Below are 23,919 nucleotides of genomic sequence, written 5' to 3' on the forward strand. Positions count from 1 at the left end.
GGGCCGGTGTTTTTACCACGCTCGCTTCAGTACGAATGCTAGGAAATACCGACTGCCTTGCAGCTTCGACAGTGCCAGTGCATCGGGACATCGGAGGTCTGTGAACACGATGGGTTCCGGCTGCCAGGGTCATCTACTGTTCATTACAGACTCCCTTTCTGGGTGATGCTTCCTGTGTGACACAGGTGCTCAAGTGAGTGTGCTGCCAGCATCGCCTATTGATGAGAAGGCAAAGAGCGACAAAATCTCCCTGGAGACCAACAATGGCAGCAGGATCCAGACTTGTGGGACATAATGGGTAATGCTCTGCTCCAGTGGGCGACGTCACACGTGCAAATTCATCCTGGCCAAGGTGACTAGACCTCTGCTTGGTGCAGATTTCCTGTGTGCCCTGGCACTGTTAGTCGATCAAGAACCGCTGGATTGTGAATGACAGGGACTTTGGGCTGTTACCCTGCTCCCCCAGTAGGTTCCCCACAATGATTCTGTCAAGCACATGTACCACCCTCGATCATTACCCAGTCCCACAAATTCAAGGCTTTTTGGCTTGTTTAGCCAGAAAGCTAATTTTTTCCAAAATCCATCCGGCTAGGTGCCCGTGTGCTCGGAGGACATTCCCAAAGCAGCTGTGATAGCCCCGTTTGGCCTTTTTGAGTTTCTGCGCATGCCGTTTGGTCTGAAAAATGCAGCACAGACTTTCCAATGGCTGATGGTCTCTGTATTAAAAGATTTAGATTTTCTTTTTGTTTACCTGGGTGGTATACTTGTCGCCAGTGCATTCAAATCTGAACATGTATCTCATCTCTGAGTACTCTCCAAGGGCTTAAGCCAGCACAGTTTGGTTATTAACCCTACTAAATGCCAGCTTGGGTTGTCAGCCATTGACTTTCTTGGACAGTGCATCTCTGCAGAAGGTGCAAAACACCCCCTAATAAAGTAGCTGCTATTAAGGATTTCCCATCGCCCTGCAACACTAAAATATGAGAGGAGTTTTTAGGTACGATAAATTTCTACCAGCTCTTCATTCTGTGAGTTGCTGAGCTTATGCTTCCCCCTGTTTAGAGTGCTTAAAGACAAAACCTCTAATAAAGTGTTTGACTGTCAGTGAACATGCCCAGGGCATTTGTCGATACCAAGTCAGCTCCTTCTAATGCAACCCTACTGGCACACTTGCCCCCCCCCCCCCCCACACCAAAGTACCCATAGCCATTACTACTGGCCTGACCCGAATGCCTGTGGCAGCCACTGGCCTTCTCCAGCCAGCAGCTCCACCCCCACCCCCACCCCCCCCCACAAAGGGAAGCACAGCACGTCTGACCATGAGCTTCTTGGTCTCTATCTGGCTGTCCATCATCAGCAGGCCAGGCAGTATCCACGGAGACAGAATCGATTTAACTTTTCAGGTTGATAAGATGCCATCAGAAAGAGGAAAAGTTGGAAATCAAAGATGTTTCAGGCTGCAGAGCAGCTGAAGAGGTGGAGGGAACAAAGGGAATTTCAGTGATCGGGCGGAGACCAAGAGAAGGTAAACAGAATAAAGGGGAAACTGTTGAATGTGAGAAGAGATTAAGACAGGCTGGAGGTGGAAAGGGATTATTTAGACTCTGTTCAAAGTAAACAAGATGGAATTTATGGAGATATCACGTGATCAGCAAAATTAATCTTGCAGTACTTCAGATTGTACAATAATCTGCAGAACACAAACATGTTGGGTCAAATTATTAAAGCAAAACAGAAGGTATTTGAGGCAATGCAGAAAGAAAATAGTCTTCTTGCATCAGCGAAGATGAGTGACAACCGTACAGAGTTTGGGTGAGCTGTTTTAGTGTAGTGTGAGCTATGATGGTCTTTGTGTCTCAATGAAGTCAGGTCAACATCGTTCTGTAAACTGATTCTGCAATGCAAGGTTTTCCGTTGAGGACAGGTTGATTAAGGTCAATCTGTACTTATTAGAATTGAGAATGAATGATGATCTCATTCAGAATTAATAAAGTCTGAGGGAGATAGACAGGGTGGATGAGGAAAGACTGTTTCTTTGGTTTGAAAAGTCCAGAACCAATGGACATGCTATCAGGATAAAGGGTCAGCAGTTTAGGACAGAAATGTTGTTACATAGAAGACTTGAAACTTAGGAATTCTCTATCTCTATGGAAGTTATAGTTGTTAACTGCAGGGCTGAAATAGAATTTGGACACAAAGGGAATTAAGAAGATGTGGATTTGACAAACTGACTTGGATGATGGAATTGATCCAAATTGAAAAGTACATTTATCATCAAGGATTCATCTCCTTACAGGCAGCCACAAAACAAGAAACCCAAAAGAACCCATAAAAAAGACTGATGAACACCCAACACGCAGAGAGAGAGAGAAAGAAACAAATCATGCAAACAATAAAAGTAAGCGAATAGCATTTGGAATAAAAATGAGTCTTCAGACACAAACCCAGGGCAGCCGGAGTAGGCCTACAGCCTCAGACTCAGTTCCGAATACGGCAGAGTAAACATTGTGGAGCCTGCAGACACGAACCCAGGGCAGCCGGAGTAGGCCCACAGCCTCAGACTCAGTTCCGAATACGGCAGAGTAAACATTGTGGAGCCTGCAGACACGAACCCAGGGCAGCCGGAGTAGGCCCACAGCCTCAGACTCAGTTCCAAATACGGCAGAGTAAACATTGTGGAGCCTGCAGACATGAACCCAGGGCAGCCGGAGTAGGCCCACAGCCTCAGACTCAGTTCCGAATACGGCAGAGTAAACATTGTGGAGCCTGCAGACATGAACCCAGGGCAGCCGGAGTAGGCCCACAGCCTCAGACTCAGTTCCGAATACGGCAGAGTAAACATTGTGGAGCCTGCAGACACAAACCCAGGGCAGCCGGAGTAGGCCTACAGCCTCAGACTCAGTTCCGAATACGGCAGAGTAAACATTGTGGAGCCTGCAGACATGAACCCAGGGCAGCCGGAGTAGGCCCACAGCCTCAGACAATGCAGTGAAGAGCGGGGTAAACGTTGTGGTGCAGTGAGCAGAACCGTCCTGATCCTTGCCTCTGGTCCCAACACCGTGTCTTTCCAACCCAGATGGCTTTATGGCCAAGTTAGTGCATGGTACAAAGATAGGTAAAGGGACAGGTAGTGTTGAGAAAGCAGGGGATCTGCAGAAGGATTTGGACAGATCATGAGAATGGGAAAAGAAGTGACAGGTGGAAGTGTATGGTCATGCACTTTGGTAGAAGGAATAAAGGTGTAGGTTATTTTCTAAATGGGGAGAATATTCAGAGATGCAAAGGGATTTTGGAGTCCTCATGTAGGATTACCTAAAGGTTAACTAACAGATTGAATTGGTGGTAAGAAAGGAAAAATACAATGTTAGCATTTGTTTTGAGAGGACTAGAATATAAAAGCAAGGACGTAATGCTGAGGCTTTATAAGATGCTGTTCAGGCCACACTTGGAGTATCGTGAGCAGTTTTGGGCCCTTTATCTAAGGAAAGCTGTGTTGGTATAGAATAGGGTCCAGAGAACGTTCATGAGAATTACCCTGGGATTGAAACAGTTAATGTATGAGGAGTGTTTGATGACCCTGGCCTGTACTCACTGGAGTTTAGAAGGTCTAGATAGAGTGGACACGGAGAGGATGATTCCTATAGTAGGTGAGTCTAGCATCAGAGGACACAGCCTTAGAATACAAAGCCATTTCTTTAGAACAGAGATAAGGATGAATTTTTTAGCCAGTGTGTGCTGTATCTGTGGAATTCATTACCAAAGACAGCTGTGGGTATCTTGGGTATATTTAAAACAAAGATTGTTAGGTTCTTAATTAGTAAGGGCATCAAAGGTTATGGGGAGAAGCCAGGAGAATGGGGTTGAAAGGGACAATAAATTTGCCATGATGGAATAGACTCAATGGACTAAATGGCATAATTCTACTGCTATGTCATGATCTACAGTATGGGTTTGAGGCACAGGGTCAACCATGATCCACTGAATGATAGAGCAGTCCTAGTGTCTTCACGAGCTTCCTTATTTCCATGTCTTACATTCTTGAACTCTAAACATGGCAAAGGAAATATGAATTTCTCTGCAGGGGACAAGAGTATGTGAACCTGTATTGTTTTTCTGTGGTTTATTTTGCATTTAACCCAGATCATTTTTTTGTGTGTGTTTGATAGCAAGATTGGGGATTCTCCAATTTTCTATTTTCAAACTCTGCCCTTTCCTCTGCACAGAAAATGATTAACATCAAAGTGTTAATTTGGGCTGAGCAGCCTCTTTCTGTGCTAATCTATCCAATAGATTAGGATTTTCAGAAATTACTTGTAACATTGAAAATGTAAAGCCTTTAAAGACAACAAAGGTAAGAGTTATTTGTAAAACAATTTGGTTTGGGACAGAAAGCAAAAATGAAGGCACATAACCAAAGGGTTTGTTGTTCACGTCATTCATAAAAACATGAAAATATCTGCAATTTCTTCAGACAGATTTTTGGCTTCAGAATCCTATTGTTGAGCCAGCCCAGGAGTCACGAAAAAACGAAGGGAGGGACTTTCATGTGCAAGAGTAGCTTGTTCACAATTCCTTATGTTACAACAATTTTATAATATCCCTTTAAAACAAAAACAAAATCTTCTCGCTAAAGTGGAGGACTACAACTCCTGAGTAAATGAGGAGATGGGAAATATTTGGAAAAACTGCTTTTGGAGAAACAATGGGACTGAAAGATGATAAATTCCAAGGACCTGAAGATTGACACATTGTGTTTGTGAAAGAGGTGGCTATGGAAATGATCAGTGCACTGATTGTCAAATCTCTAGAGATCCTAGGATGGTACTCACAGATTAGAAAGTAACAAATATAACTCTTACTTATTAAAGGGGGAGATAAAAATGAGAACTTTAGATTAGCTGACCTGAGTAGCAGGAAAAATGTGGAAATCCTATTATGGAAAGGGTAACAGGACACTTAGGAATCAACAAGAGATTGGAAGGAGTCAATATGGAATTATGAAGATGAAATCCTGGTTGACAAATGTGTTTGGTTTAACTCCAGCAAAATGGGGTGTCACAGTGGCGTAACAGTTAGTGTGATGCTATTACAATTCAGGGCGTTCCAGAGTTCGGAGTTCAATTCTGCTGCTGATCCGTAAGGAGACTCCCGTGGAATGCATGGTTTTTTTTACGGTTTCCTCCCATAGTCCAAAGACATACCAGGTAGGTTAATTGGCATTGTAAATTGTCCTGTGATTAGGTTAGGGTTAATCGGGGTTACTGGGGCAGCATGGGTCAAAGGGCCGGAAGGTCCTACTCTTCGCTGTATCACTAAATAAATAAAAAAAAATAAAAGTAATTAAAAATAAAATGGGTAGAAGTGGAGGGCAGTGGCAGTGGATGAGGTATAGTGGGATACTTTAGTGCACGGGTGACCAACCTTTCACATTCCATGCGTCAATTTTTTTCACGCACGAGTTCAGATGCGCCATACAACTCTTGTACATTCAATTCTTGTAAAAATATGTTAATATAGACATACTTAGCATTTTCACATGATATATTGATTTAATATAAAAACAAGATAAACCTTACTTACCTTAATGAGATTTTTAACAAATATATTTTGTCTTCTTTTGATTTCTTCCTTTCTCTTAATCACATATTCTTTCTGTAACTCAGACCCAAGCACTAGCTTCAGTTTTCCTTCTATTTCAGTCTGATGTTGTGTTTTATAGTGCCTATTAAGATCATGTCTTCTATTTTGTGAGAAAGTGTTTTTACAAACAATGCACAACGATTTTCCCGATGGACCCACTATAAATAAGAACTCAGTTTCCCACTGTTCATTGAATTCACGCTTACTATCACTTTCTGCTTTTCTTTTGCTCATTTTCTTTTGCACTGTGATGGGAAACTGAATGTAAAAACAAGGCTTAATTTTCGAAAAAGTACAAAACTGCAAATGTTCACAAAGGACGAACAAAGCACAACTCCGTAGCGCATGAGTGTCAATTGTAAACTGACTGGCAAAAACCTGTGACGCACCGCTGGTGCAGACGTCTGGCACCTCAGGATCAAACAAGTATCAAACGTGTATTGAACAGTTATGGAACGACTACAGAACAAATGTCCTTCTTTCCTAGTTTGAGTCATTGAACATTTTTTAAAATTGAAAACAGATTAATGTGAAAGAAGATAACATTCACCAAAAGAGGTGCACAAAATAATAAAATTGCTAAAAATAATTGCTAAGTTTTAGATTTATTCTCAGCAAAACCCATTTCTAGCTCGAAACTACTTGAATTCCTGTTATAGATTTCTTTTTCTACAAATTGGTTTTTGGTTAATACTTTTTGCATGAGTAGGCTTATTTTTATTATTATCACTGGGGTGCAATGCGCCACTACTAATCATCCAATACGCCACTTCTGGCGCATGAGCCATAGGTTGGCCATCCCTGCTCTAGTGTGTCATGCAAAGCAAAACAGAAGGGATTTTAGGGAATGCAGAAGGAAAATAGTCTTGTGCATCACCGAAGATGAGTTAAGTTAACTGTATAGAGTCTGGGTGAGCTGTTTTAGTGTAGTTTGAGCTATGATGGTCTTTGCGCCTAAATGAAGTCAGGTCAGCATCGTTCTGTAAACTGATTCTGCAATGCAAGGTTTTCCGTTGAGGACAGGTTGATTAAGGTCAGTCTGTACTTATTAGAATTGAGAATGAATGATGATCTCATTCAGAATTATTAGATTCTGAGAGAGATAGACAGGGTAGATGAAGAGAAACTGTTTCTTTAGTTTGAGAAGTCTAGAACCAATGGGCGTTGAGAATTGGAGTGCACAGTACTATGACTGAGACTGGTAATAGATAGAAACAAACGTGTAAGTTTTGGGTGAGCAGGCTGACAAGTGGGCTGCTGCAATATATTCCTCTTTGCTTATGAGATCACGCTGGTGACAGAATGGGTCATGTGATGAATGCCGAGAAGCTTTAGTGGAAATAAAAACGTTAGATGACTAACAAGATCATGACATATAACGTGGAAAATTGTGACATCATCCACACCAGTAGGAAAAAATAGAATAGATTATTTTATAAATGGCGAGAGATTGGAGCATGCTAAACTTTGGAGGAACCTGGCTGCTCTTATACCTGATTCACACAAAGTCAACATGCAGGAATAAGCAATTGGGAAGGAAATTGTATATTGGCCTTTGCTGCAAGAGGATTTGAATCTAAGTGTAGAGGCATCTTTTTCCAATTATAAAGAATAAGAAAATTTGAATGCACCTCAAACGTGTACAGGTCTGATTTCCCTACCCAGGGAGTGATATATTTGTGACAGAAAGAGTGTGTTGAAGGCTGCGTGCACCTCTGATAGCAATCAGCTCTCTGACTGAAGGCAGGAGTGCAAATAGTATATCAGTTAAGGCAAGCCACAAAGTAGTTTGGGGTTGGAGAAGTAACTTCCAGAGATTTTCCTATAGTTAACATTTTATTTTCTGATTATTTAATTCTCCCAGTACAATACACAATTGAATATGGGTATGCTGTGCATCACTAAGGCATCACAGTTGTTTGACGAAGACATGCTGGAACGATGGCTCTTTTCCTGTTGGTCAGATTTATTGATTCATGTGTAAGATCGTTATTCTCAAGGAAGCAGAGGGGCTCAAGACTGATGGAACTACCGGTAGTTCATCTTGGTGATGGGATGGACACCCATCTCTATCCACAGAGCCGGCCATCACCATGACTATCTAGATCAAAAGATATAGGAGCAGAATTAGGCCACTTGGCCCATTGAGTCTTCACGCCATTTCATCAAGGCTGATCCAATTTTTCTCTCAGCCCTAATCTCCTGCCTTCTCCCTGTGTCCCTTCATACCCTGACCATTCAAGAATCAATCAGCCTCTGCCTTAAATACACATAAAACCTTGGCTTTCACCACTGCGTATGGCAAAGAATTCCACAGATTTACCAGTCTCAGGCTAAAGAAATTCTTCCTTATCACCATTCTAAAAAGACATCCCTCTATTTTGAGTCTGTGGTCTTAGACTCTCCTACACATCTTGTCCACATCAACTCTATCAAAGCCTTTTGCCATTCAGTAGGTTTCAATGAGGTCACCACTCATTCTTCTGAATTCTAGTGAATACAGACCCAGAGACATCAAATACTCTTCATATGACAAGCCATTCAATCGTGGAATCATTTTTGTGAACCTCCTTTGAACCCTCTCCAGTTTCAGCACATCCGTTTTTTCTAAGATAAAGGGCCCAAAACTGCTCACAACACTCCAAGTGAGGCCTCACCAGTGCTTTATAAAGTCACAACATTACATCCTTGCTTTTATATTCCAGTCCTCTTGAAATGAATGCTAACATCGGATTTGCCTTCCTCACCACAGACTCAACCTGCAAATGAACCTTTAGGGAATCCTGCACAAGGACTCCCAAGTCCCTTTGCACCTCGGTTTTTTGTATTTTCTCTCCATTTAGAAAATAGTCAACCCTTTTGTTTCTTCTACCAAAGTGCATGACCATACACTTCCTGACACCGTATTCCATCTGTCATTTCTTTGCCCATTATTCTAATCTGTCTAAGACCTTCTGTAGCTTCTCTACTTCCTCAAAACTACCTGCCCCTCCACCTATCTTCGTATCATTTGCAGACTTTGAAACAAAGCCATCAATTCCATCATTGGCATATAAAAAGAATCAGTCCCAACACAGAACCCTGTGGAACACCACTGGTCACCAGCAGCCAATTAGAAAAGGCTCCCTTTATTCCCAGTCTTTGCCACTGCTTTATACATGCTACTTCCAACTTTGTAACCTGGACCCTCTCTGCTCTTACTTCAGCATGTTCAGGGAAAAGGAGATCTTTCTTTGTTATACTTTAACCCATCCTGCATTTTCATTGACATCAATTGAAAACACAGCATTTCAGTTCCAAGTGCATATGTCAGCCCCAGCTCTACCTCAACCCAACAACCATTTCCATTTTTTGCCAGATTTCTGTTGAGCAAGCAGTAATGAATGAACAGAAATGTTTTCCTACTGAATGTAGTGAAGACTTGAAGCCAGTTAGCCACCAATTACATGCCTGTCCTACCAACTAACTGATCTCTTACCTTCTTGCCATTGTATTTGACCCCATGGTATGTTTTAAACATAGCCATTTCATCACTAAAACTATAAACTTACACTTTTATAATCTCTGCTCCTACCTCAGTTTATTTCTTCTGAGTTCTTCTTCTAAGCTTTGTATCTTGTAGGTTACCTTTGCATGATTGTTGGAAATTATTACATCTTCACCCTTATATTGCAGTTTCTGCTTCCCATGACAAAACTCACATTAGTCCCTTTCATCCGGCACTCCTCCACTGGTTGAAATGCATTGGAAGCTAATCCAGCAATTCCTCAACTGGAAAATTCCCAATGTGTTTTCAAATCCCTCCAACCTTTCCTTTTTTTCTGTAACCTTCTCCATCTCCTCCCTTTCTGGTCAATCCTCTTTCCGGTCAATGGTGATCACTTGTCTCTTTCCCTCCTCCCTGGACTGAATGTAATTTCTGAAGATCTCAGTAAAGGCAAGCTGTTGGGGATCATATAGAGGTGTTTGCTTTCTATGTTGAAACTGACAAAAGTGAGCAGTGCATGCATTCAGCTTGCTATTTTCAGCCCAACCCTGTCTGCAACAAATCTTGCAACATATTCTAGTTTTGTTTACTATTCATATGCTGGGCAGCCAACAAGTTGAAAGCAGCATAGGCCAGATGTCCATGTTCTTGGGTAACTATTGAGAGCATAGCGATTAGGTCTTTTTTTCATAAAATACGTTCTGTTAAAGAGAGAAGAAATAGAATTTATGACATAAACTAGAGCAAATTCTTCCAATAAAAGCAGAGTATGGAGAGTAGTTGTGTAGATTATGTGCATAACTCATTTACAGTAATCTGCAGATTTGATTGACAGGAAAGTTGCCCAACCATTCCCAATCTTCCTGGGAATAATGTTATCAATAATATTTTATCTATCTGTGATCTTAATAGCAAAAAAAAATCTATATCCAGTCAATAAATACTGGCAACCATTAGCTGGACTTGCCAATACTCATTTAATCTCTGTGAAATTTGCATGGCAAGTTGCTGGAAGTGCTAGTTGGAAATGACATAGAATTCTCAACAGGGTTTCTAGGATCTAAATGAACAGGACAAGCAATTATGTATCTCCTTAATCAATCATGAAATAAACAGTAGAGGGTTTGAACAAGGAACTATAAATTACAGTGGATGATACTAATGTCACATTGGGTCGAGAAAAAGAAACAGAGGAAAAGGAAAGATTGATTTTAAGAGAAAAAAATAGACAGAACAAATATTAAAAAGCAATTTATAGAGAGTTTTCAACAATTACAAACTTAAGTTACAAGATTTCATGCTAGTAATACTTAATTTTCAGTGCCAGAGAAGTTGACTGCTGTAATTAGCACTTTGCACGTTGATAAAAGGCTACTTGGATTTGAATTAACTTTTAGTGGAGAGTTTACTTTGTACAGTATTGGCAATGTGTGAACAAGATCTTCATCCTACTCAGTACAGTTCAGTGATGACTCACAGATCAAGATGTTGTTTTGCAAAGCTAATAGTAGGGCAGTTTGCCTTTGACAGTAACTTCTTGATTGGTGATTAATGGTACATCTGCCCCTCCCTTATTTTGCTGAGGATTTTTCACTTATATAATGACAACAGCAATTAGCCTCACCAGTATTTTGACAACAGCTTTTGGGCAACAATCTTATTCTTGTAACATCAATCTACACCTTTGAATCTGCCTGAAGTTCCAGAGGGCCTTCTGCTTTCTCTATTATATAAAAAGTTTATAATTGGACACAACAAAGCTGATCTTATTTACGTTGGTAACAGTATTGCACCATGGACATCATGTCTTCATACCAATTGAACGCCATGTATTTAGAATGATGATACGTGAAAGGGTAGAAGATATTCTCGATGCTGGGGAAGCAAGACCCCATGATGCAGCTGGCTGAGTTTACAACTTTCTGATCCTGTGCAGAGGCCTCTCCATACTAGTGATGTAACCAATTAGAATGCTCTCTATAGTACAACTGCAGAAATTTGCTAGTCTTTGGCGACATTTCTGCCCCTTTTTGCATTGTCATTGTTGATTGACATCTCTAGTGAGGAACTATTGAAAGCTAATGACATTTATTTTTAAAGTACAAAGATTTTGTGTATATTGTAACATTATAGGTTGGAATAGCTTCAGAAAAACATACACTTTCCAGCTTTATTGAATAAAATGCTCTTAAATAGGGACCAGACCTTATCCAATTGCTACTTATTGCCAGTTCTCTAATTGCCGAAAAATATTTTAAGCACTTTTCAAGAACATTAAGAAATCCATAAATCCTTAAAATCTTTTGCATTTTGTTATCAATTTGATGAATTCATTTTTAAGATCAGATCATTCACATTGTATACACTTATATGACTTCATTTCTTGACTTAAGGTTGTTCATGTCCTTAAAATACTAAGAATTAAAGGGAATAATTTCAATCAATTATAATTTTGCACGTTCATTGTTCCAGACAGCTGTCAAACTCCCTTGCTCATTGGCACCTCTCAGTGTCATTTAAATGTGGAATAAGGCATTCCAACCTAGTGTAGCCAAGAACAAATAGGATACTTTATAAATTATTTGATGATTCTATTGTTCAACAATTTTATTGTTTACTTTTATTATATAGTTTTATTGTGTAAAATTGACTTTGAAAGTGGAGTTTCTAACTGTGATATAGTGCACAACTTAGTAAGTTCATAATGAGTTCAAGAACATGAAATATGACTTGGAAAGAACAGAAAGTAGTGCAAGTTATTGTCTGACATGGAGGCCCAAAATGCGACAGCAAGACATGATAACTGCCGATGCCTGATGAAACTCCAATGGAAAGTCCGGCACCCTCTGGAGAACAGTGATGCTTGTGTGAAAGCAAAAGCTGTAATAATTTCATCCTTTGGAGACAAGCAAAGGGAGGGCGAAACGGACAATGGTGAGAATTTGTGATCCAAATCAAAAGGTTGGTTGCAGGCAGACCTGCTGATGAACAGTTATAAAGAAGTGCAACACAGGCTGATCAGTGGAGACTTCGGCAGGGCTTTGATACAGCAGAGGGCCAGATCACTGTGCTTTGACAGCCCAAGAGGTGAATGGCCCTACATATCCATAGCCTCATGCTGATAAGCAGGATAATCCCAGTAGTTCTAATCCTAACTATTGCTTTGTCTGGTTTTAATAAACTGATTGGAGGAAGGTTTGATTTGACTGAGAAATTGGAATCAAGTCAGATTTTTATCATTTAACTATATACATGTACTGTGTATAATGTACATAACCATATACTGTATATAGAAATGGGATGTTTTTTTAAACCAGGGTGTAAAGCACAGTAGTACACATAAAACACAATAACTTATGAAGGTAAGGATAAAAACCTACAGGTGAATCACACATAAATAAACAAACTAAAGTGCAGTAATATTAACTATTGTAAGGTATGGAACAGATTAACCAGTGACACTTCAAATACGATGTGGCAGGGAGTTCAGAAGCCTAATGGCCTGGGGGAAGAAACTGTTTCTCATTCTAACCGTTGTAGTCTCTTGTCTGATGGTAGGAAGTCAAACAGGATGCTGGATGGATTGTTCAGATTCTTAATAATACTAAGGGCCCTGCATATACAGCGTTCCTGATCGATGGTGGGGAGACCCCCATGATCCTCTGTGTTATGCATATTGGTAGCAATAACAAAGAGGATGCTGGATGGATGGGTGGGATACAATAATATTAAGGGCCCTATGTATACAGTTCTTCTGATAAATGCTCCTGATTGATGGTGGGGAGATCCCCATGATCCTCTCAGCTGTTCTCACAATTCTGTCTAGGGACTTCTGGTCCAATGCTCAACTGCTCCCATACCAGATGGAGATGCAACTTGTCAGGATGCTCTCAATGGTGCTCCTGTAAAATGCAGTGAAGATGGTGGAGTGGAAAGCTTGCTTGTCTCAATCTTCTTAGGAAGTGGAGGCGCTGCTGAGCCTTCTTGTTCAGCGAGGTGATATTAAGGGACCAGGTGAGGTCATACGTGGTGTGAACTCCCAGGAACTTGGTGCACTTAACTCTCTCTACGGAGGTGTCATGTATTCGCAGAGGGGGATGTTTCATCTGCACCTTCCTGAAGTCCACAGTAGTTTCCTTTGTCTTCTCCATGTTCAGGCTTAGGTTATTCTTCTCACACCAATCCACCAGCCGCTCCACTGCCTCTCTATACTCTGCCTCATCACTATACTTGATAAAGCCAACCACCGTTACGTCATCTGCAAACTTGATGACATGGTTTGAGCTGGATCCTGCAACACAGTCATGCGTCAGCAGCGGGCTGAGTTCACAGCCCTGGGGAGTGTTGGTGCTTAGTGAAATGGACAAAAGACTTTGCTGCCCGTCCGGGCTGATTGTGACCTTACTGTTAAGTGTAAAGAATTATTATAAAGAGGGCATGGTGTGTAACGAAAAGACTATAGAAAAGGTGAGGAGGGATTTTATGATCACAACCACAAAATTCATTCATGACTTTGATTAATGCTGTTACAACACTTTACAGAGCTGAAACCCAATTGGAGAGAATTAAACAAACAGCATGGAATAACGGAGTTTTGGCAAATGACATTTTTACCGTCTTTGGAGAGTCTAAACATGAGGTAATGGTTTGAAAGTGTGAAGAGGCTGCGAATGGATTTTTGAGGAGGATATTAATGGCAGAAGGGCTCAATAGATCTGTGTCAGTATCAAACAGCATGAAGGCCGGGAAGAGAAATTTGTTCAGCATATCAGTTAATATCAGGTTAGTTGTGCAGGGATGGGTTAGAGAGTGAAAAGATAAATTAGGGAAGCCCTGGAAAGATATTTACTTGTTGGGTCAAGAAACAACAGAAGCAATGGATTATTTCTATGCTGATAGAAAAGACTCAAGTCATATTTTCTTAGTAGCTGAGGTGGGAAGTTGGATTCTTGTGATATTTATGTAGAGCAGGTTTTTCTTCATTGGGGTTTACCTTTTGCATTCTTCGATGACCCAAGTGTAGTGAACTACTTTGATGGAAGATGGTAGACCCATTAGTACTCAGTGTGCTTCAGTCAGCTCTGTTGGTGGATTCTAAATTGGCATTCAGAATATTTGTGTGTAGGATGTGGAGAGGATGTTTCCTATAGTAAGGGAGTCTAGGACCAGACCTGAGAACATTTAAAAAGATTTGTGTGTACAATAAAGGAACATCATCATGTTATATTTGAGCCACTATGACCAAACAAAACCAATTATCTACTTTTATTAGTTAAAATCATTGGCAATTCATTATTTATTATATATACATTATTTTGATGTATACATTAATAAAACAAAAGGTAAAGCTGCTCAAATAAAACGACAAAGCACCAGATACACCAGGCAAGTCAGACAGCATCTGCACAGTGAGAGAGAGATAATCAATAGCTCTTCTTCAGAACTGATATAAGGCTTTGACATTTCAAGCTAGGTATGTTATGTAGGACTAGATGTTAATATCCCTTATTTGTCCTCCTGAGACATGCTGCCTAGACTCTGCTGGATAGCCAAGTGAGTGGTGGCATCTTCTGGGTTATCAAGTGGGCGCCCTCTTTCCTCAGTGTTTCGCTGATAGACCCACGACTCCTCCAGAGGGTTCAGCAGTGAATCCCGGTGTCCCGGGCTCACCCTCTAGATGCCATTCACTCACTTGGGGGCCCAGATGGAATCCTTTCTCTTCATCCAGAGCCACTGAAGACCCTTTTCAGCAACTCTGGAGAGGTCTTTAACTGCTTGTCTGTGTGTCTTCCTTCGCACTCCCAACTCCCAGAGAAGCCTTGATGTTGATGTGGCTACAAATCCTCTGCAGCCTACTTCGACCGGTCGGACCCTTGCTTTCCATCCACGTTGCTGCACATTGGCTGCAAGCTCAGTGTACCTCATCCTCTTGAACTCGTAGGCCTCCTCCACTGCATCCTCCAAGGGCACTGTAAGCTCAATGATGTAAGCGAGATGGAGTGAGGCCGACCATAGCACAAGGTCTGGTCTGAGATTGGTTTCTGCAATTTCAGTTGGGAAGCAGAGCCTCTGGCCTAAGTCTGCCACCATCTTCCAATCACTTGCCCTGCCTAGCTGCCCGATGTCTGGTCTTGATGTGGTGAGTCTGACTTGACCCTCACCTTCCCAGACAAATGCTGTTACTTGAAGGATAAACTCTTTGAATGTATATTGTATAAATTATTTCTATCCTTAGTCTATACTTGGGTGACGGGGTGGAGATGCATCTCTACCAAAAGTGATGTAAAGTGCTCCTTCCCACTGGTAGCCTGCAGGTCACTCTTGGGTGAGGTGTAGCACCTGTTTAGCCCCCCGATCAGGGTCACATCGGTGGTGGATGGTGTGTAAAAAGAGACTGAAGGATCATTGGGAACCCACATTACCCAACCACAAACTGTTCCAGCTGCTACCATCCAGGAAACGGTACTGCAGCATAAAAGCCAGGACCAACAGGCTCCGGGACAGTTTCTTCCACCAGGCCATCAGACTGATTAATTCATGTTGACACTACTGTATTCATATGTTATATTGACTGTTCTGTTGTACGTACTATTTATTATAAATTACTATAAATTGCACATTGTACATTTAGATGGAGATGTAATGTAGAGATTTTTACTCCTCATATATATGAAGGATGTAAGTAATAAAGTCAATTCAATTCAATTAGTATGGGCAGCGGGTGCATATTGTAGGTCCTGGTTATGTGACCACTGATGCCAGGCAGACAATCTATGTGTATTGATAATGGCTGGAGTCACCCATCTTGTAAAGACACTGCCCAGAAAAAGGCAATGGCAAACCACTTCTGTAGAAAAATTTCCAAGAACGATCATGGTCATTGAAAGACCATGATTGCCCATGTCGTATGAGACAGTAGTTAATGAATGAACAGGTCTGTATTGGTTTAACTAATCACAGTGGATTAGGAATCCCATTTCCAGCAAAAATGATTTCACAGTCAGCCAGTGAATGTTCTGAGTCATTTTTTCATTGTACTCCAGGAATACGAACATTAATTGTTGCACCCTTTCTCAAAATGTAGACAATAAAGCCATCCTGGAACCTCCCAAGGCAAAATCTCATTGAGTTTAGCAATCTCTCTTGCTATGATTTTGTGTTACTTACAAAAGATATGTGAAAATATTGCAATATATGAGTCAGCTGAGTAAATCGTTGCATCTTCATGTGCTTATTTGCAAAAGCTGGTTTGCAGTATTTGCTGTAAATATAAAAAATATGTAATTTGGCTCTGAGGGAAGGTACCACACAAACAAGGGTACAATGCTCTGAAGTTTATGATGAAGTTGTTTTGTTCCCATGTAACTGTAGAACATATCAAATAAACAAACTGCATTACTTACACAAAAAAGTAAAATATTAAAATGTAAATTAATGTAATCAAGTCATTTTTCTAACAGTGCAGTTAATTACTTGAATGAAGTCTTAATATAAAAGGATTCAATTCCTAATTGGTTGGTGTCTTAGCTGAAATGTAACAGTACTTTCATGTGATCAAATTGTTGAGTGTTAGAAATATAGATAATGGGAGATCTTTGATCAGGACTATTTGTACAAGCATTGTTTTGGATCAGGAATTACGAATATAAAAGCTGTAACTATGAAGGGATTTTCCATTTTGCAATTAAAGTACCATTCTTTGACAAACAAAAACAAGATTGCAAGCTAATCAAGAAGTATTGTGATTTTGAAATGCAGTATCAAAATAAAAACATTTTAAATTGTTTGAATAAAAAGATAATGTCATATTTGTAGGTTTGCAAAGTTGTAAATCTAATATTAGAATGGGAACTCAACACCATAGGGAATATAGACTTGTCTAGCAGTAATGATTATTTGTTTTATAAAAAAATCATTTATAAATCCCATAAGTGATTCAGTGCTGTAAAATAGCTTTAAAGCAAAGGCCTTAGAGACTTATCTTTAGTCTGAACTCTCAGATTAATCCAAAATCTGTATAGAGAAAACATATAAAGTAATCTTCCTCAAATGCACAAAGCATGTTTAATTTCTATATACATGCAAGCAAACAATGGAGGAAACTAAAAGGTGCGCTCATAGAGAAAGACAAATGTCCCTAGGTTTAAAATGCAATATATGGAATATAAAAAATAAACACACTTACACAGGAAATTAAGAATAAATCCGTATGTGTTGTAAAAGTGAATCAAATTGACCAACATCTGAAAAAATAAATTACTTCATTAGAAGTGAGAAATTAACTTTCGATTTTACAGTTGACTGTCCAGCCTGTATTTCTGGAATCTCTATATTTATTTTCAAGAACAACATAATTTTGAAGAAGAATATGATAAAATAATTTAATAGAGGATGAAGAGGTGGAAGAAAAAGGATATACAACTCCTTCATATTTATAATTTTACAACATGGTCTAGATGAGAATAATCAGATTATGTGTTAAATCAATTCATAGTCTACTACTGTTAGACTAAAAATTTAGCATTTGTTTCAAAATACAATTCAATGCACCCTGAGAATGAACTTATTGCCTATTATTTATTAGCTGATCACCTTAAATGGAAAACATTCATAAGTAACATACTCAAAAAAGACATTGTAACTTAAGTATGAAGAAAAAAATGCAGGAAGTTGTAAACTCAACCAGTTTCGTCATGGGCACTAGCCTTGCCACCATCAAGGACACCTTCAAAAGACGGTGCCTCAAAACGGTGGCATCAGTCATTAAGGACCCCCATCACCCAGGACATGCGCTGTTCTCATTGCTACCATCAAGCAGGAGGTACAGGAGCCTGAAGACACACACTCAACTTTTCAGGAACAGCTTCTTCCCCTCTACCATCAGATGTCTGAATGGACATTGAACACATGAACACTACCTCATTATTTTTTCTCTCTTATTGCTCTATGTATTTAATTTCTTTTTAAATATATATTTCTTATTGCAATGTATAGTTTTTATTATTCTGTATTGTAATGTACTGCTACTACAAAACAACAAACTTCATCATAGGCCAGTGATGTTAAACCTGATCCTGATTCTAAAGTGATTGCTAAATAACTGCAGCTTTTTTAAAATAAAAAAATCACAATAGCTTACAAATTTATTTGCCTCAGCACTGGCGTTCCTTAATGGCTTTCGTGTGCTCTTGGACATAAAAACAAGTGATCAGTTTGTTGTTTTACAGAAATCATATGCAAAGAATACCAGTTCATTTTGCTTAATTTTGTTCATTTCACTAGCATTCAATTTATTGATGGTAGATGTTGAGACATCTTGATATTTTGGTTTTCGAAATGAATTTTCACAATTTCAGCTTAGCATAAAACACAACTCAGACTTCTTTAATAATGTGTCAGCCATTGAATTCAGACTGTAAAGGGCACAACAACAGCCTATAATTATGGATCCATTAGCTTTCTGTGTACAGGAGCTCATGAAACGACAGCTAAACTTATTGCATATTACATGAAACTGTCTACAAATAGTTCCATACATTTATTAGGCTAAAATACATGGTATCTTTTTGCTTCTGGAATGTGAAAAAAAATGAACTAAGAGGACTTGATTAGGTCAGAACATGTGATCTGAAAATGCGTGCCAGCATAAAGCAAATACTGGGGTTTATGTTCATCTTGTCTCTACAGAAATAAAATGCTTTGTTGAATGCTCAAATCTAATCATATAGTGGAGTTGAGTTATATTCCTGAATATACTGCCAGTGTTTTTCTCCTTGAGTCCCCTAGTGACTGCAGAAAAGAAATACGTTGGTTAAGGATAACATAATGTTTAAACCTACAGATAAACAGGAGCTATTAAAGGGGTTAATCCTCTCACAACACTAGCAATAATCTCCTAGTGAGGTGGATGACATTTTCCGAAGTAATAACCTAGCAGTGCAGGCAAATGATGGTGTTATTGCCAGTTGCCTCGTTGGAACTATCTGTTTGATACTAAGAGTTTTTCCACATTGAGTCATCAGTCCATTAATTCTATTTAGGATAAAAATTAAATTAATTATTTGGTTTTCTAATAAATTTGTTTGAAACAATTTTCAGCCACTGGTCAAAATATTTTTGAAGAGCTATCCAGAAGATTTGACTTTAATTTGGGGCCACAAAATTATTTACTTCCATCTATAGAGCAAAGATTGACACATTTAAACCATGTTCTCTGCTAGCTTTAGGAACTGCTACAAAAAAAAAGCTAGATGTGAAAAAATTGATTCTGTGAATTGTCCTTACAGAAAAACTGCTCTCAACCAATGTACTTTAAGTCGACATAACCAAATTAGTTTATGCTGTACATCTTGCTGGATTTAAATGTGATCATATTTTGTTTGAAGTAGAAATGTCTTGATGTACTTTAATCTCCATTTTAGTTTTTCTAGTGGCAGAGCACAAAGAAAAATAGATTCAAATATCAGAGACAAATATTTCTGATGCCAGCAGAAAGATAAAAAGCTTGGGGGGAGATGTGGATGGTAATTAGGTCACATGCACATTTTGTCCTTGCTTAACAAAATTGAAAACAAACATTATCAATCGGCACCACTTCAAATATTAATTATCCCAAAACATAGCTTCGGAACTAAACTGGATCTGATGTAAATGACCAGAATTCATCCTTGCCGATAGAAAATATCGACGACTTCATACAAACCCGGCCAGAAGTGGCTGCTTCAGCCACTTGCTTAGATTTAATGTCACTCTTTGCGCCATGTGGTATTTTCTCGTATTTAATTTTAAACACTGTCCCTCTGGGCAAGACTAAATAAAACGGAGGTAAACTTCTTTTAAAATTTCAAATACATTGTAAATGATAATGTTTGGCAATTAATTAATTTACCCTGTAATAAACGTTATATTACTTAACCAGAATTAAGTGATTCGCTGTTTTAATTATCTTTGCTACTATTACCGAAAAACTAGTTATCCAACTTCAAGATTAAGCATGCCGCCTTTGTGACAGGCTTCATAACTGTGAGTTGAATACATTCGATCTATAACTAAAAATACTGTATTCAGAAGTCTAATATCATTAATAAGGGTTCAAATACGTTAGGCAGTGTGCTACTTCCAAGTTGTTCTGAAGACAGTTATTAATTTCAGTATAAGCGATTTTTCCCCAAATTAATAGAATCATCGATTCACGGATAAGGTCTAATCGGAATTGTATTGGAGAAAGAATATTAGTATGCATTTCTAACTATTTGTGACCATCGGGTGGGAAAACGTATATTTTGTTTGGATTCTGTCCTATTGCAATATCATTGATCGCATTTACAATATTACCACGATTTACCTTTACAAACCAGAATTGTCTTCCCCTAAAAAGTACGTCATTTTAGGTATAAAAAGGGTGGCAGAAACGATGCAGAGTCTTCATAAAGTTCTGTGTTAATGAATATTGCATTAAATCTAAAATTCAAACTTTGATCTAAAGTTGGAGGGATCCAAGCTAATAGGAAATGTAAAAAGCTTTAAAAACATCTGGTTTCTTCAGGACTTTTCAGAATAACGTGACAACGATTGGAATACGAAGCCAGTTTAAATACTTACCTAATAAATGTATAACATACAGCTACCATGTCATCGTGACATAACAAAAGCTGATCCACAAAAAGAGCCCAAACCCACACATCGTTCATACCTAAAGCGAGACTGCATACACAAAAAAAAACTCGGGCGTTAATTACACGAGAGAATGCAACGCTTCAGATCTGTTTAACCTCAGCAAATTGCACACGGTTATAATGCAATTCAATATCTTTGTTACAGTTCACATCTGGAAAGTTCACGATGAGACGTTCGATTGACAGATCGATCCGCCCGAGGTGGCAAGAATCATTGTAGACGACTGTACTGTACCTCATTGTAGAAAGGTATCTGCCAACAAAGGGTTTATTACAGTTGATTCTGCTCGGACAGGCTTCTCCAAATTTCCCCTTTGGCAAATTGAGCCCTATAAACTTTTGGGGGAATCTCTAGTCTGCAGTTTTCGGAAGCAAAAATTAATCTTTAAAATTATTTTTGCGTTAATTTCAAAATCACCCCGCAATTAAACCGCACACTAGTCTGAATAAAAAAATCAGAATTGTACCAATAGATGATCAGAATCATCAGTACTGAAATCACACGGAAGTGCATGTTTAAATCTCCCTCTGGAAAAAAAATACAGATTATACGTTTCCCTCCGATATTGGGGAACGAACAAGTAATACTCATTGGAGGCTGGTTATGCTCAATTTGGCCAGAATATCAATGTTAACATTAAATAACCATTTCATGATATAATTCGCAAACTCCACGGTCAACCATGATGTATTGTGTCTCAGTAATAAAACGAATGCGATGCGGATGACAAATATCGGCGCTTTTCCACGGTAAGCATCCCGGTTAAACAGCTCTGCTTCCACCGGATAGGATGATTTCCGTAATGTCTGTGTGTTAGTGAACACCATCTTCCGCAGATAACACAATCATATCCATCACATGATTTTCAGTGAATTATTTAGTGACCCACCAAACTTGTTTATTGTTCCTTGGTCGCCTCAGCCGAGTTCTGCTTCGTCTAAAGCAGGTGAAGATGAATGGGTTGGGGGACTGTTTTTTTTGGTGCGGGGTACTTCGGATTTGCTTTACACTTAGGTTGTCTTAACTCAATCTTTTAAAGACTGTGAATAGTTAGCCTCGTATCAGGCTGAGCGAATAACGCGCAGTATCCACCGATTCGCCGTTGGGTAGTTCGGATAACTGTACAGGATTTACTGTACAGACAGTCGTTTAGATACATTCGCCGTTGAGAAGACAACCGACAGCGTAGTGTAATCTAAACCAATTATAGATTAAGAAGGGATCTTGATAGAGAATAACCTACAATATTTATTTTAATCGAAAACCTTCTCTGAACAGGAAAGGGTATCTGACGGAAATATTTTTGTATATGTGAACCTCTACCCCCAGTCTCTCCATGAGATATTAGATTGCTACTTGTTTTTCGCTGTCCAACACACAACATTAAAATAAATGATCCATTATTAAGAATTTCTTGGCTACTTCTCGCGGGGTTGGGGGCGGGGATGGAATAAGAATTTATGACCAGCACACGTCTAAACACAACACAATTGTCTGGCATAAAACGTTCACAAAAAGAAGCAATTACCTTAGTCAGCGGCACAGAGTAGAGCATGAATGAATTTATTTGTGATTCAATGACAATTTCCAATTCAAATGGCGCCAGCATCTTAAATAGCAACAGCTCGTCCGTCAACTAGTTTTTTTCCTCACAAAAAAGGATATTGTGAGAGTATTGACAAGGTACAGTTGCCCCTTCCCCCTCCCTCCTCCAGAAAGCCACATCTATTGAGCCACTGCCCGCTAAGCAGGTGCATTATGTTTCCTTAGACCAGGGTCTAAGAATAAGATCCAAAGAGCTAACACTTCTAACCGAGAGCACAGTATGCATATCCCTGCCTGAGCTAAAAGCGGCGTGAATTCAATCTCACCAGTGGTTGTACCGGCTTGGTGTCTGGACGATAAGCGGCTCCTCTCTTGGCATTCACCGCGTGCCTTAATTGTATAACATTAAATCAAGGTCCGCTGTGAACACGGAGAGTCGGGCCCGATCTCCATCCACTGCAAAGAGGCAACACAGCAACAATGGGGAAAAGACACAAAGCATTGCAATTTCTTCATCATCTGCTTTACCTCCTGGGCGATCTCCCCCAGAACATGTCCGCCCTGGACCACCAATTACACACAGTACGGTCTGATCAATGGCGGTGCCTACACAAAAAGGGGCTGGCAAAAAAAAAGAATCCACGGTTAATGGGCAAAAATTGCCTTTTCCGACCCTCAGCCTCTCTGTATGGTTAGCCGGCACCACTGGGAAGGCCAAGAAACCGTGCTAGATTTGCGCAGTCTGCCCGGGTCCCAAGTGTGCAAAACGGCCCATCTGCTCCTCAGCTTTTTTTTTGTCAAGTCTTGCATAAGCTAAAATGTTAATGACCAAATAGATCTCTCGCTCGCTCGCTCGCTCTCTCTCTCTCTCTCTCTCTCACACACACAAAATGCGCGCATCAAACTTACTGCTTGCACCGCTTTTCATGGAGCCCGGGCCCTGGCAACTGGAGGTTTACAGGGGTGGGGAGAGGTCACAAAAGCACATCCACATCCAGCGAGTCCCACAACATACAAAGCCCGGTGCGCTTAATATCCAAATCCGAACAGCTGACTGAAAACAATCTGTCGGGGAGAGAGTGAGAGACCCGTACACACAGTCCAGCAATACACCCACAAGTGTAAATGCTATTCCTCCTACACAGAAACAGACGATCGGCGGCTCTTAGAAACAGAAAACAACCAATGCAGAGGTAAAGAGGGAGGGAGAGAGAGAGAGAGGGAGAGAGAGGAGAGAGGGAGAGAGAGGGGGCAGAGAGGGAGGAGAGGGAGAGAGAGAAAGAGGGGGGAGAGAGAGAAAGAGAGGGAGAGAGAGAACGAGAAAGAGAGAGAGAGAGAGAGCACTGGAAGCCCAGAGACCCACGGTGCTGAGACGCCGCAGAGAGCTGCCGTTGTCTGTTTCACCAATGCGGGCAGCTCTGGGAGGGAAGGATGGGAGCCTCCTCAATTTATCATTAGCCACTCTAATCGTGGTTAGTGTCCTAGCCCATCCAGTCACTCTGTGTGCACTTGATCCACTTTCTTTAAGGATTATTCAGCAAACTTCCCATCTGCTGATTTGGGTTCAACAC

The 23,919-nt window shown here is 40.0% G+C and overlaps 1 long non-coding RNA gene across 1 annotated transcript; it reads right to left on the reverse strand.

Annotated features, from left to right (window-relative positions):
- Positions 1-7,489: 7,489 nt before the first annotated feature.
- LOC140732827 (uncharacterized) lies at positions 7,490-23,671 on the reverse strand. Its single transcript, XR_012100153.1, has 5 exons — positions 23,258-23,671; positions 22,877-22,969; positions 17,313-17,370; positions 9,718-9,828; positions 7,490-7,741 (listed from the first exon to the last, which is right to left on the reverse strand). It is a non-coding gene; the product is annotated as an uncharacterized lncRNA (long non-coding RNA).
- Between the last annotated feature and the right edge of the window lie 248 nt (positions 23,672-23,919).

This window comes from Hemitrygon akajei, chromosome 9 (assembly GCF_048418815.1).
Source record: "Hemitrygon akajei chromosome 9, sHemAka1.3, whole genome shotgun sequence".
Taxonomy (NCBI): domain Eukaryota; kingdom Metazoa; phylum Chordata; class Chondrichthyes; order Myliobatiformes; family Dasyatidae; genus Hemitrygon; species Hemitrygon akajei.